Source organism: Balaenoptera musculus, chromosome 6 (genome assembly GCF_009873245.2).
Source record: "Balaenoptera musculus isolate JJ_BM4_2016_0621 chromosome 6, mBalMus1.pri.v3, whole genome shotgun sequence".
In the NCBI taxonomy this organism is placed as follows: Eukaryota; Metazoa; Chordata; class Mammalia; order Artiodactyla; family Balaenopteridae; genus Balaenoptera; species Balaenoptera musculus.
The window spans coordinates 28,117,456-28,131,550 of NC_045790.1; the positions used below are offsets into that span (position 1 = coordinate 28,117,456).

General features: G+C 41.3%; 1 protein-coding gene across 3 annotated transcripts in view; it reads left to right on the forward strand.

Moving 5' to 3' along the window:
- The window catches only part of SLC35D2 (solute carrier family 35 member D2), a 64,349-nt gene extending 54,510 nt beyond the window's left edge, over positions 1–9,839 (forward strand). For 2 of the 3 annotated variants that reach the window (XM_036856313.1, XM_036856312.1), the window contains one exon: positions 7,964–9,839. The gene's annotated coding sequence lies outside the window, so the exon portion shown is untranslated. The remainder of the gene's footprint in view (positions 1–7,963) is intronic. The other variant, XM_036856311.1, reaches the window with a different exon arrangement.
- Positions 9,840–14,095: the final 4,256 nt, after the last annotated feature.

Sequence of the window (14,095 nt, forward strand, 5' to 3'; positions counted from 1 at the left end):
TTTTATATTCCCACCAACAGTGCACGGGGATTCCAATTCCTCCACATCCTCACCACTTGTTGTGTTGAGGATGTGGAGAAATCCATTTTTTTTTTTTTTTTTGGTAGTAGTAGTAGTAGGTGTGCTAATGGGTGTGAAGTGATATCTCATTGTAGTTTTGATTTACATTTCACTGATGGTTAGTGATGTTGAGCATCTTCTCATGTGCTTGTTGGCCATTTGTACATATTCTTTGGAGAAATGTCTATTCAAATCCTTTGCCCATTTTTGAATTGGGTTGTTTGTTCTTTTGTTGTTGAGTTGTAGGAGTTCTTTATTTTTTCAGTTTATTTTAAAGTTGGGGTATAATTGCTTTACAATGTTGTGTTAGTTTCTGTTGTACAGCAAAGTAAATCAGCTATATGTATACATATATCCCCTCCTTTTTGGATTTCCTTCCCATTAGGTCACCACAGAGCACTGAGTAGATTTCCCTGTGCTATACAGCAGGTTCTCATTAGTTATCTACTTTATACATAGTAGTGTATATATGTCAATCCCAATTTCCCAATTCATCCCACTCCTCCTTTCCCCCCTTGATGTCTATACGTTTGTTCTCTATGTCTGTGTCTCTATTTCTGCTTTGCTGATACGTTCATCTGTACCATTTTTCTAGATTCCACATATATGCATTAATATACAATATTTGTTTTTTTCTTTCTGACTTATTTCACTCTGTATGACAGTCTCTAGTCCATACACGTCTCTACAAATGACCCAATTTCATTCCTTTTTATGGCTGAGTAATATTCCATTGTATATATGTACCATATCTTCTTTATCCATTCATCTGTCGATGGATATTTTGGTTGCTTCCAAGTCCTGGCTGTTGTAAATAGTGCTCCAGTGAACACTGGGGTGCATGTGTCTTCTTGAATTATGGTTTTCTTAGGATATGCCCAGTAGGGGGATTGCTGGGTCATATGGTAGTTCTATTTTTAGTTTTTTAAGGAACCTCCATACTGTTCTCCATAGTGGCTGTATCAATTTACCTTCCCACCAACAGTGCAAGAGGGTTCCCTTTTCTCCACACCCTCTCCAGCATTTATTGTTTGTAGATTTTTTGATGATGGCCACTCTGACTGGTGTGAGGAGATATCTCATTGTAGTTTTGATTTGCATTTCTCTAATAATTAGTGATGTTGAGCACCTTTTCATGTGCCTCTTGGCCAACTGTATGTCTTCTTTGGTGAAATGTCTATTTAGGTCTTCCACCCATTTTTTGATTGGGTTGTTTGTTTTTTTGATATTGAGCTGCATGAGCTGTTTGTATATTCTGGAGATTAATCCCTTGTCATTTGCTTCGTTTGCAAATATTTTCTCCCATTCTGAGTATTGTCTTTTCCTCTTGTTTATGGTTTCCTTTGCTGTGCAAAAGCTTTTCAGTTTCATTAGGTCCCCTTTGTTTATTTTTGTTTTTATTTTCATTACTCTAGGAGTTGGGTCAAAAAAGATCTTGCTGTGATTTATGTCATCGAGTGTTCTTCCTATGTTTTCCTCTAAGAGTTTTATATAGTGTCTGGTCTTACATTTAGGTCTTTAATCCATTTTGAGTTTATTTTTGTGTATGGTGTTAGGGAGTGTTCTAATTTCATTCTTTTACATGTAGCTATCCAGTTTTCCCAGCACCACTTATTGAAGAGGCTGTTTTTTCTCCATTGTATTTTCTTGCCTCCTTTGTCATAGATTAGGTGACCATAGGTATGTGGGTTTAACTCTGGGCTTTCTATCCTGTTCCATTGATCTATACTTCTTGTGCCAGTACCATACTGTCTTTCTTTTCTTTTCTTTTTTTTGTAAATTTATTTATTTATTTATTTTTGGCTGAATTGGGTCTTCGTTGCTGCATGTGGGCTTTCTCTAGTTGCAGCAAGTGGGGGTTACTCTTCGTTGTGGTGCGCGGGCTTCTCATTGCGGTGGCTTCTCTTGTTGTGGAGCATGGGCTCTAGGCACACGGGCTTCAGTAGTTGTGACCACTCGGGCTCAGTAGTTGTGCCGCACGGGCTTAGTTGCTCCGTGGCATGTGGGATCTTCCCGGACCAGGGATCAAACCCGTGTCCCCTGCATTGGCAGGCAGATTCTCAACCGCTGCACCACCAGGGAAGTCACTACCACTGTAGGGATTTTGATCACTGTAGCTTTGTAGTATAGTCTGAAGTCAGAGAGCCTGATATTCCTCCAGCTCTGTTTTTCTTTCTCAAGGTAGCTTTGACTATTTGGGGTCTTTTGTGTTTCCATACAAATCGTAAAATTTTTTGTTCTAATTCTGTGAAAAATGCTATTGGTAATTTGATAGGGATTACATTGGATCTGTAGATTGCTTTGGGTAGGGTACTCATTTTCACAATATTGATACTTCTAATCCAAGAACACAGTATATCTCTCCATCTGTTTGTGTCATCTTTGATTTCTTTCATCAGTATTTTGTAGTTTTCTCAGTACAGGTCTTTTGCTTCCTTAGGTAGCTTTATTCCTAGGTATTTTATTCTTTTTGTTGCAATGGTAAATGGTAAATGGAATTGTCCTTAATTTCTCTTTCTGATCTTTTGTTGTCAGTGTATAGGAATGCAAGAGATTTCTGTGCATTAATTTTGTATCCTGCAACTTTACCAAATTCATTGATTAGCTCTAGTAGTTTTCTGGTAGCATCTTCAGGATTTTCTATGTATAGTATCATGTCATCTGCGAACAGTGACAGTTTTGCTTCTTTTCCAATTTGGATTCCTTTTATTTATTTTTCTTCTCTGATTGCCATGGCTAGGACTTCCAAAACTATGTTGAATAATATTGGCGAGAGTGGACATCCTTGTCTTGCTCCTGACCTTAGTGGAAATGCTTTCAGGTTTTCACAATTGAGAATGATGTTTGCTGTGGGTTTGTCATATATGGCCTTTATTATGTTGAGGTAGGTTCCCTCTATGCCTACTTTCTGGAGAGTTTTTATCATAAATGGTGTTGAATTTTGTCAAAAGCTTTTTCTGCATCTATTGAGAGGATCACATGGTTTTTACTCTTCAATTTGTTAATATGGTGTATCACACTGATTGATTCACGTGTATTGAAGAATCCTTGCATCCCAGGGATGCATCCCACTTGATCATGGTGTATGATCTTTTTAATGTGTTGCTGGATTCTGTTTGCTAGTATTGTGTTGAGGATTTTTGTGTATATGTTCATCAGTGATATTGGTCTGTAATTTTCTTTTTTTGTGATATCTTTGTCTGGTTTTGGTGTCAGGGTGATGGTGACCATGTAGAATGAGGTTGGGAGTGTTCCTTCCTCTGCAATTTTTTGGAAGAGTTTGAGAAGGATGGGTGTTAGCTCTTCTCTAAATGTTTGATAGAATTCACCTGTGAAGCCATCTGGTCCTGGACTTTTGTTTGTTGGAAGATTTTTAATCACAGTTTCAATTTCATTACTTGTGATTGGTCTGTTCATATTTTCTATTTCTTCCTGGTTCAGTCTTGGAAGGTTATACCTTTCTAAGAATTTGTCCATTTCTTCCAGGTTGTCCATTTTATTGGCATAGAGTTGCTTGTAGTAGTCTCTTAGGATGCTTTGTATTTCTGCGGTGTCTGTTGTAACTTCTCCTTTTTCATTTCTGATTTTATTGATTTGAGTCCTCTCCCTCTTTTTCTTGATGAGCCTGGCTAATGGTTTATCAATTTTGTTTATCTTCTCAAAGAACCAGCTTTTAGTTTTATTGATCTTTGCTATTGTTTTCTTTGTTTCTATTACATTTATTTCTGCTCTGATCTTTATGATTTCTTTCCTTCTACTAACTCTGGGTTTTGTTTGTTCTTCTTTCTCTAGTTCCTTTAGGTGTAAGGTTAGATTGTTTATTTGAGATTTTTCTTGTTTCTTGAGGTAGGCTTGTATTGCTATAAACTTCCCTCTTAAAACTGCTTTTGCTGCATGCCATAGGTTTTGGGTCATCGTGTTTTCATTGTCATTTATTTCTAGGTAATTTTTGATTTCCTTTTTGATTTCTTCAGTGATCTTTTGGTTATTTAGTAGTGTATTGTTTAGCCTCCATGTGTTTGTATTTTTTGCAGTTGTTTTCCTTTTTTTTTTTTTTAGTTATTTATTTTTTATTTTTGGTGTGTTGCATCTTCGTTGCTGCATGCGGGCCTTCTCTAGTTGCAGCAAGTGGGGGCTACTCTTCGATGTGGTGCGTGGGCTTCTCCTTGTGATAGCTTCTCTTGTTGTGGAGCATGGGCTCTAGGGCACACAGGCTTCAGTAGTTGTTGCATGCAGGCTCAGTAGTCGTGGCTCGCAAACTCTAGAACACAGGCTCAGTAGTTGTGGCCCATGGGATTAGTTGCTCCGCGGTATGTGGGATCTTCCCAGACCAGGGATAGAACCCGTGTCTCCTGCACTGGCAGGTAGATTCTTAACCACTGCACCACCAGGGAAGTCCACACCTGTCATTGATTTCTAATCTCATAGTGTTGTGGTTGGAAAAGATGCTTGATATGATTTCAATTTTCTTAAATTTACCAAGGCTTGAGTTGTGACCCAAGATGTGATCTATCCTAGAGAATGTTCCATGTGTGCTTTAGAAGAAAGTGTATTCTCCTGCTTTTGGATGTCCTATAAGTATCAATTAAGTCTATCTGGTCTATTGTGTCATTTAAAGCTTGTGTTTCCTTATTAATTTCATGTCTGAATAATCTGTCCATTGGTGAAAGTAGGGTGTTAAAGTCCCCTACTATTATTGTGTTACTGTTGATTTCCTCTTTTATGGCTGTTAGCATTTGCCTTATGTATTGAGGTGCTCCTATGTTGGGTGCATATATATTTATAATTCTTATATCTTCTTCTTGGAATGATCCCTTGATCATTATGTATTGTCCTTCCTTGTGTCTTGTAGCAGTCTTTATTTTAAAGTCTATTTTATCTGATTTGAGTATTGCTACTTCAGCTTTCTTTTGATTTCCATTTGCATGGAATATCTTTTTCCATCCCCTCACTTTCAGTCTGTATGTGTCCCTAGGTCTGAAGTCGGTCTCTTGTAGACAGCATATATGTGGGTCTTGTTTTTGTATCCATTCAGCCAGTCTTTGCCTTTTGGTTGGAGCATTTAATCTGTTCACATTTACGGTAATTATCAATGTGTGTTTTCCCATTACCATTTTCTTAATTGTTTTTTGTTTGTTCTTGTAGATCTTTTCCTTCTCTTGTGTTTCCACCTAGAGAAGTTCTTTTAGCATTTGTTGTAAAGCTGGTTTGGTGGTGCTGAATTCTCTTAACTTTTGCTTGTCTGTATAGCTTTTGATTTCTGCATCGAATCTGAATGAGATCCTTGCTGGGTAGAGTAATCTTGGTTATAGGTTTTTCCCTTTCAACACTCTAAATATATCCTGCCACTCCCTTCTTGCCTGCAGAGTTTCTGCTGAAAAGTCAGCTGATTATCTTATGGGGATTCCCTTGTATGTTATTTTTTGCTTTTCCCTTGCTGCTTTTAATATTTTTTCTTTGAGTTTAGAGTTTAATTTTTGTTTGTTTGGTTAATATGTGTCTCAGTGTGTTTCTCTTTGGGTTTGACCTGTATGGGACTCTTTGTGCTTCCTGGACTCGGGTGGTTATTTCCTTTCCCATGTTAGGGAAGTTTTCGACTATAATCTCTTCAAATATTTTCTCAGACCCTTTCTCTTTCTCTTCTTTTTCTGGGACCCCTATAATTCGAATGTTGGTGCATTCAATGTTGTCCCAGAGGTCTCTTAGACTGTCCTCATTTCTTTTCATTCTTTTTTCTTTATTCTGCTCCTTGGCAGTTATTTTCACCATTCTGTCTTCCAGCTCAGTTATTCATTCTTCTGCCTCAGTTATTCTGCTATTGATTCCTTATGTTGTATTTTTCATTTCAGTTATTGTGTTTTTCATCACTGATTGTTTGTTCTTTAGTTCTTCTAGGTCCTTGTTAAACATTTCTTGTATCTTCTCGATCTGTGCCTCCATTCTATTTCCGAGATTCTGGATCATCTTTATTATCATTGCTCTGAATTCTTTTTCAGGTAGATTGCCTATTTCCTCTTCATTTATTTGGTCTTGTAGGTTTTTACCTTGCTCTTCATCTAGAACATTTTTTTTTTGTCATTTCACTTTTTTTTGATGAGTGGGACTGTGTTCCTGTCTTGCTGGTTGTTTGACCTGAGATGTCCAGCACTGGAGTTTGCAGGCAGTTGGGTTGAGCTGGGTCTTGGTGCTGATATGAGGACCTCCGGGAGACCTCACACTGATTAATATTCCCTGGGGCCTTAAATTCGCTGTTAGTCCAGTGGCTTGGACTCAGTACTCCCACCACAGGAGCTCAGGTCCAACCCCCAGCCTGGGAGCCAAGACCCTGCAAGCTGCGTGGCACAGCAAAAAACAAAAAATAAAACAACAAACGAAAAAGAGCAGAACGATAACAAAGAATAAAAAATAAAGTTAGAAAGATAAAAAATATATTAGAAAAAATAGAAATGAAAATGAAATACCAAGAAGGCAAAACAGAACCACAACAGCAAAAAATAAAATAAAATAAAAAATTAAAAGATAAGATAAAAAACACACCCCCTGGTGCCTCTGCTCTCAGTGTCCTTGCCCCCACAGTGAGCCACAGCCAGCTCCCACCACCCCAGTAGCCCCTTAAAGACCTCTAGTTAGGCCTCTGGACCCGGCACGTCAACCCCACCTCTGTGCGCATTCCTTTCACCAGCATCTGCTCCTGAAGCTGGCCTGGAGCACACGTGCTTGCGCAGGCCAGCTAGGGTGCAGGCCTCCACAGGCATGCCCACAGGGACCAGCACAGCAGGAGGAGCCTTGGAAGGGGGGAAGTGCTTGGCCCTCCTGGACCTGTAGAGCCAGAGGAGGCCTTGGTGGGGGTGGAGCTCAGGCCTGGGACCTGCTCTGCCAGAGGGGGCTTTGTGGGGGACTCAGGCCCAGGACACGTGTGGCTGGAGTGGGCCTTGGGGACGCCCAGGCCTTGAGCCCAGCAGGCTCGCTGGGGCCCAAGTGTGCAGGGGAGATCCTGGCCGCTTTCCCCTCTGATCCCGTGATCCCTCAAAAGTCCCTCTCCATCCCCGCTGATCCCCTCACTGTGAGTGGGCCCCTCTGAGTGTGGGAATATCTCTTCTCCCACAGCCCCCCTGTCAGGAGCGCTGGTCCAGTCCTGCCTCCACCCTTCTTCCCCCACCTCCTTCCCTTCCACATCCTACCTGGTTGCGTGGGGATTCCTCCCGTCCCTTTAGGTGTCTGAAGTCTCCCACAAGTGCCCAGTAGGTGCTCCCTCGGAAGGCTGCCTGTGAGGAGATACAAACTCCATGTCCTCCTACTCTGCCATCTTGACTCTGCCCCCTGTTTCAGTTTACTTTTAAAAGGCTTCTAGAGTATTACCTTGGGGCTCCCAAACTGTGTAACCACCTTCTCTTGCATCATCAACATCATTTCTGAAACCCAGGGACTAAAAGTGGTAAGACTTGAAAAATGTAAACATCAACTCCTCATTTTTTTCAGTGACAAAACAAACAAAAACAGGGACTTCCCTGGTGGTCCAGTGGTTAAGACTCCGCGCTCCAAATGCAGGGGGCCTGGGTTCATTCCCTGGTCAGGGAACTAGAACCCTCATGCCCAACTAAAGATCCCTCATGCCTCAGCAAAGATCCCGCATGCCGCAGCTAAGACCCGGCGCAGCCAAATAAATAAATAAATAAATATTAAACAAACAAAAACAAGATTTGCTTTCTTCCAAAATTTTTTTTTCTAATTTTCATTTTTAGAATTCTTAAGGGAAGATGCTTTTGTGTTTTTCTAAAGTCTTAATATGGTCAGTCTTTTGTTTTAATAGCCAGAATGCCTTGGAATGGGATTCTTATTTAAATGTTTTTCTTTTGCAGTCACCTCAAATACTTGGCCTTAAATGACCCTTTCTTTTTACCAGTGTGGAAAGACTTCTGCTTCCATGTGTGGCCAGCAGAGGGCACCCTAAGAACAGTCCAGCAGTCCTTGCAGCTGGGTTGAAACTTGCGATTTCTGCTCTTCCTCTACAGAACCAGATTCCCGTGGTGGGAGGTTTATGGTAGTGCCAATCTGGCTTTTGAATTAAGGTTAGCTGAGAATGCTGGATGCAGAGAGGTGGTGCGAAAGGGATCCATGAGTTCCAAGGAGGCTAAAGAAGAAATGTAGCCCCGTGCCCCAGGTCTCTGGATTTCTTTTAAAAAAAAATAAAAAAAATAAAAACCATTCTGGATGGAACAAGGAAAATTAGTTTAATATTCTTGATATTTTGCTTACGTCTGGCTATTTTACTGCTAAAAACAGTGACATTTGTTAACTTGGACTTTTTCTTGCTGTTTTAATATTTTTCTATATATTAGATATATAAGTACAAGTACAGGGGCACTGGAGTTTTGTGACAGCTGAGTTTGCCTAAAGAATGAAACCTAGTTTAGAGAAGAGTTATATATTTTATATATTATTATTATTGTATATTTATATATTACATATTATTTTAATTTATATATATTTTCTGTGCTCTCAGGAAAATGGCAAAAGTACATATGTCAATACTTTCAGAGACTTTAGTGACGTTTTTCCTTTTGCATCATCGTGTCAACTTTTCAGTCTTGGTGAGTCATTTTTATGACTTGTGAGTAATTTCTGTTTTCTTTGAATGGATATGTGTACCTGTGCATACATTTTGAGTGCTGGGACTTGCCAAGGGTCAGCGATTTAGCTGACCAGTAGCTGCTACTCCGTGGTAGCTTTGGGAAACTGAGGGCACCCAGCGCTCAGAATGTCCAAGTTCTCTTTCTGTCATTAGATACTGAAGCACATGGTAAAACAAAGCATGCCTCTTTAGGATGAAACCAGAAACCCCAAGCCATTCCTGGGGACTCTCACAGTCAGGGAATACCATCTGTGTGCCTCTAACTCTCACCTCCACTCCAGGTTGAGGTCCCCCATGATAAGCCTCAGAACCTTTTCTCTGCAATGTGACCTGGACCAGAACATCGCATTACCTGGGGCTTGTTACAAATGCAGAATAGCAGGATGCACACACTGAATAGGAATCTGCATTTTAACCCAGGTGATTTGAGAAGCACTACCCCAGACTTTTGGCCCAGACCATATTTTTAGTACCAAGGGTTCATAACCTGGGGTTCACAGAATTTAGTGGACTGGTGAAATTGGATGGGGAAAGAATACATCTTGATTTTCCCTAACCAAAATTTGGCATTTCTTTTCATTTGAATGTAGGCAAGACCACAGTAATATTGGCTGTGCTTGTGACTTTGTTATCAATAGAAATTGAAATACTTTCATATCACTTTATAGTTTTTGTAGAAAATCATTTATGTGCTGCTCAGTATTCTGGTAGTTATTAGTGCCCCCACTAGTTCTTGTTATTTAATATGTTCATAAAGAAGAATATTTTTAGTACATCATATTTAGAAAATATTGCAGTAACTTTTTATGGTAACTGGTTTTCTTTATAATTTTATGTATTTTATTTCATGTATTTAAAAACATTATTTGGAGAAGGAGGCTGTAGCCATCCCTAGACTGCTGTTGTAGTTTATGGCACTGAAAATAGTAAGGACCCCTGCCTTAGAGAGAAAGAAAAAATTCCAGATTAATATGTTTCCTCAAGAAGTTGTTCCATTTTTGGCCTTAGTACCAGCGGAGGCTTGCTTCTAGATGGGTATAGATAAGCCCGGGGAAATTTTTACGTCTGCTACCTGGTGGGAAGGCATCATCCTCCACCCGGTGTGGTCAACTGTCTGCAGCTAGAGGGAGAAAGAGGGAGAGGGAAAGGAAGGAGAGGAGAGGGGAGGGGAAGGGGAGGAAAAGCGAGGGAAAAGGAAGGGAAGGGAGAGACAATGGGACAGGATAGCTAGGCTTCACTGCCACATCCTCTTCATTCAAAGATCAGAACAGAGATGTGCCTCGTCAATTGTGTCACAGTACTCAACCTTGTTCTTCAAATTCTGCTTACCTGAAACGTGATGTTAAGTTTATGGAAAGGTGGGACGGCAGCATGAGATGCTCTGTGGGCCCACTCTCCGGTGAGACAAGGGAAGGTAGAAAAAACTATAAAAACCGTTTAAGGTCTCTGGAAATTGTCCTAAGGGCAATTAGAGATTAGAGATATGTTTTATTTAGGTCTATGCAGTGTTAAAATGTTTTTTGAGTTTGTTGCTTTATATTCCAGCTCTGTCATTTAAATAAAATTTTTTTATAAAAATTGAGAAATTTCACATTAGAAACTGGATTTCTAGCATCACTTGAAAGAAATCACAACTTGCCAGCTGGGCCAGAATTTCCACAGGACAACAGTCTGCTGGCACTGAGTTCGAGGGGGCAGTTTTAATTTTGTCATGTTCTCCACCATTCTCTGTGTTGCCAGTGGTGTGGCCATGTTGGCCTTCCATCAGTGTGCTTGTAGTGTTGTTTCCTTAAAACAGAGTTGAGAGGATAGGAGGAAAATGATAGCTGAATCAAGAGAGACAACGTTTGTATTTGTTTGTGGAAATAGAAATTATACCTACTCTGTGCCTGTGTTGAAAGAATACAGATTAAGGTGCCTGGCCTACTTCATTAATTTATGTTACTTCTCTGCCTTGACTGTAGGCATTTGAGTTTTTGATTTCAGCTCTAGAGGCCTAGTTCTCAAACTATTTTATCTCCATACCATGTAGAGTTGCTAGACATGTATGGCAAGGAAAATTTTTTGTTACTATTTATTGAACTATAAAAATAATGTATTTACAGCCAACATATTGGTGGTTGCCAAGGCGGTGGGATGGGGGTGGGTGAAATGGGGTCAAAAGGTATAAAAACATCCAGTTATAAAATAAATAAGTTATGGAGATGTAATGCACAGCATGGTGATTATAGTTAGTAATACTGCACTGCATATTTGGAAGTTGCTAAGAGGCTAGATCTCACATAAGAAAAAAATTTTTGAAAATTTTGTAACTTATGTATGGTGATGGATTATTTTGCAATGTGTACAAACACTGAATCATTATGTTGTATACCTGAAACTAATATAATGTTATATGTCAATTATACCTCAATAAAAAAAATCAAACATTAAAAAAATTTGCTGACGTAAGTATACTTATGATGGCTTTCCAGCTTATACACTTGTTTTTAAAATATAAAAAGTGTAATAAAAAATTTTAAAAGACAAAAAAAGTATTTAAAAGCTTTACATTGGAGTAAATGTTTATTGCTATAATAACATAACACATTCAGTTACATTTCTTCAGTGGGAAGAAAACAACAGCTAACAGACTGGAGAAAATAACAGGTCTCCACATTGAAGAATTTAATTTTCAAATACATTGAGGTACTCTTGTGAGTAGTGAAATACGAATTTATTCGAAATCTTTTCTGAATTCATAGTCAGATATTGACAGGTAATTTCTCAATCTATTAAGTGGAGTTGAATACATTTTTTGATGTTGAAAAATAAAGGTGGGGTAATTCCCTGGTGGTCCAGTGGTTAGGACTCCGTGCTTCCACTGCAAGGGGCACGGGTTCCATCCCTGGTTGGGAAACTAAGATCTGGCCCAGAACAGAAAAAAAAAAAAAAAAAGTAAAGGTGGGAACTTTGGTTTAAAAGCAAGCACACAAGTGAACTACTACATACTTCCATTTCTGATAATATGGAAGACTAAGTTATCCACCCTTTAAAAAAAAAACTGTAGGGGCTTCCCTGGTGGCGCAGTGGTTGAGGGTCTGCCTGCTAATGTGGGGGACACGGGTTCGAGCCCTGGGCTGGGAAGATCCCACATGCCGCGGAGCGGCTGGGCCCGTGGGCCACAACTACTGAGCCTGCGCGTCTGGAGCCGGTGCTCTGCAACAAGAGAGGCTGCGATAGTGAGAGGCCCGTGCACCGCGATGAACAGTGGCCCCCGCTTACCACAACTAGAGAAAGCCCTTGCACAGAAACGAAGACCCAACACAGCCAAAAATAAATAAACAAATGTGGGGTTTAAAAAAAAAAAAAAAGAATGTGGAGCCTTTCAATGATTTAAAACAAACAAACAAACAAACAAAACTGTAGGATAAAATTTGCTTAAACTGAGCTACAATTTACATTCAATAAATTACACAGACCTTAAGTGTACTGTACATGAGTTTTGATAAAGTTGTACTCCCACGAACACACATACTTATCAAAATACAGAACATCCGCATCACCATGGAAAAGTTCCTTATGACCCTAACCAATCAATCACTGCACCTCTACCAAGAAACCAGTGTTTAGATTTATTTTACTGAAGATTAGGTTTGCCTCTAAATGGCATCATATAGTATGTATATGTGGTGGGTAGCTTCTGAAATGGATCACAATGCCTGCCTCTTTATATTCACTTCCTTGTATAATCTCCTCCCTTTGAATGTGGGCTGCACCTACAATGTGAGCTAGCTTCTCATGTACAGAATACAGCAAAACTAATGGGTGGGTCCTTCTAAGATTAGGTTACAAAAGAGTGTGACTTCTCTCTTTCTCCATTGCTCTGACTCTTCTCATTTGCTTGATCTGATGAAGCAAGCTGCCATTTTCTGAGCTGTTTTATTAAGAGGCCCACATGTCAAGGAACAGCTGTGTATGTGTGTGGTGGGGATGGAATTAATCCAGCAACAAACATGTGAGTGAGTTTGGAATGCATCTTTCCTAGCTGAGCCTTGATTCGGCCAATGGGAAGATCAGGAAAGTTTTAATAAAAGAACTATCATCGGGGTCTGGGCAAGATGGCGGAAGAGTAAGACGCGGAGATCACCTTCCTTCCCACAGATACATTAGAAATACATCTACACGTGGAACTGCTCCTACAGGACACCCAATGAACGCTGGCAGAAGACGACAGACCTCCCAAAAGGCAAGAAACTCCCCACGTACTTGGGTAGGGCAAAAGAAAAAAGAAATAACAGAGACAAAAGAATAGAGACGGGACCTGCACCAGTGGGAGGGAGCTGTGAAGGAGGAAAGGTTTCCACACACTAGGAAGCCCCTTCGTGGGCGGAGACTGCGTGTGGCGTAGGGGGGAAGCTTCAGAGCCACGGAGGAGAGCGCAGCCACAGGGGTGCGGAGGGCAAAGCGGAGAGATTCCTGCACAGAGGATTGGTGCCGAGCAGCACTCACCAGCCCGAGAGGCTTGTCTGCTCACCCGCCGGGGCGGGCGGGGCTGGGAGCTGAGGCTCAGGCTTCGGTGGGATCGCAGGGAGAGGACTGGGGTTGGCAGCGTCAACACAGCCTGAAGGGGTTAGCGCACCACAGCTAGTTGGGAGGGAGTCTGGGGAAGAGTCTGCAGCTGCCGAACAGGCAAGAGACTTTTTCTTCCTTCTTTGTTTCCTGGTGCATGAGGAGAGGGGATTCAGAGCGCCGCCTAAACGAACTCCAGAGACTGGCGCGAGCCGCGGCTATCAGCGCGGACCCCAGAGACGGGCGTGAGACGCTGGGGCTGCTGCTGCCGCCTCCAAAAAGCCTGTGTGCAAGCACAGGTCACTCTCCACACCGCCCCTCCCGGGAGCCTGTGCAGCCCGCCACTGCCAGGGTCCTGTGATCCAGGGACAACTTCCCCAGGAGAACGCACAGCGCGCCTCAGGCTGCTGCAACGTCATGTTGGCCTCTGCTGCCACAGGCTCGCCCCGCATCCGTACCCTTCCCTCCCCTCGGCCTGAGTGAGCCAGAGCCCCTGAAGCAGCTGCTCCTTTAACCCTGTCCTGTGTGAGCAAAGAACAGACGCCCTCAGGCGACCTACACGGAGAGGCGGGTCCAAATCCAAAGCTGAACCCCGGGAGCTGTGCAAACAGAGACGAGAAAGGTAAATTTCTCCCAGCAGCCTCAGAAGCAGCGGATTAAAGCTCCACAAACAACTTGATGTACCTGCATCTGTTGAATACCTGAATAGACAACGAATCACCCCAAATTCAGGAGGTGGACTTTGGGAGCAGGATATATTAATTTTTCCCCTTTTCCTCTTTTTGTGAGTGTATATGTGTATGCTTCTGGGTGAGATTTTTGTCTGTATAGCTTTGCTTTCACCATTTGTCC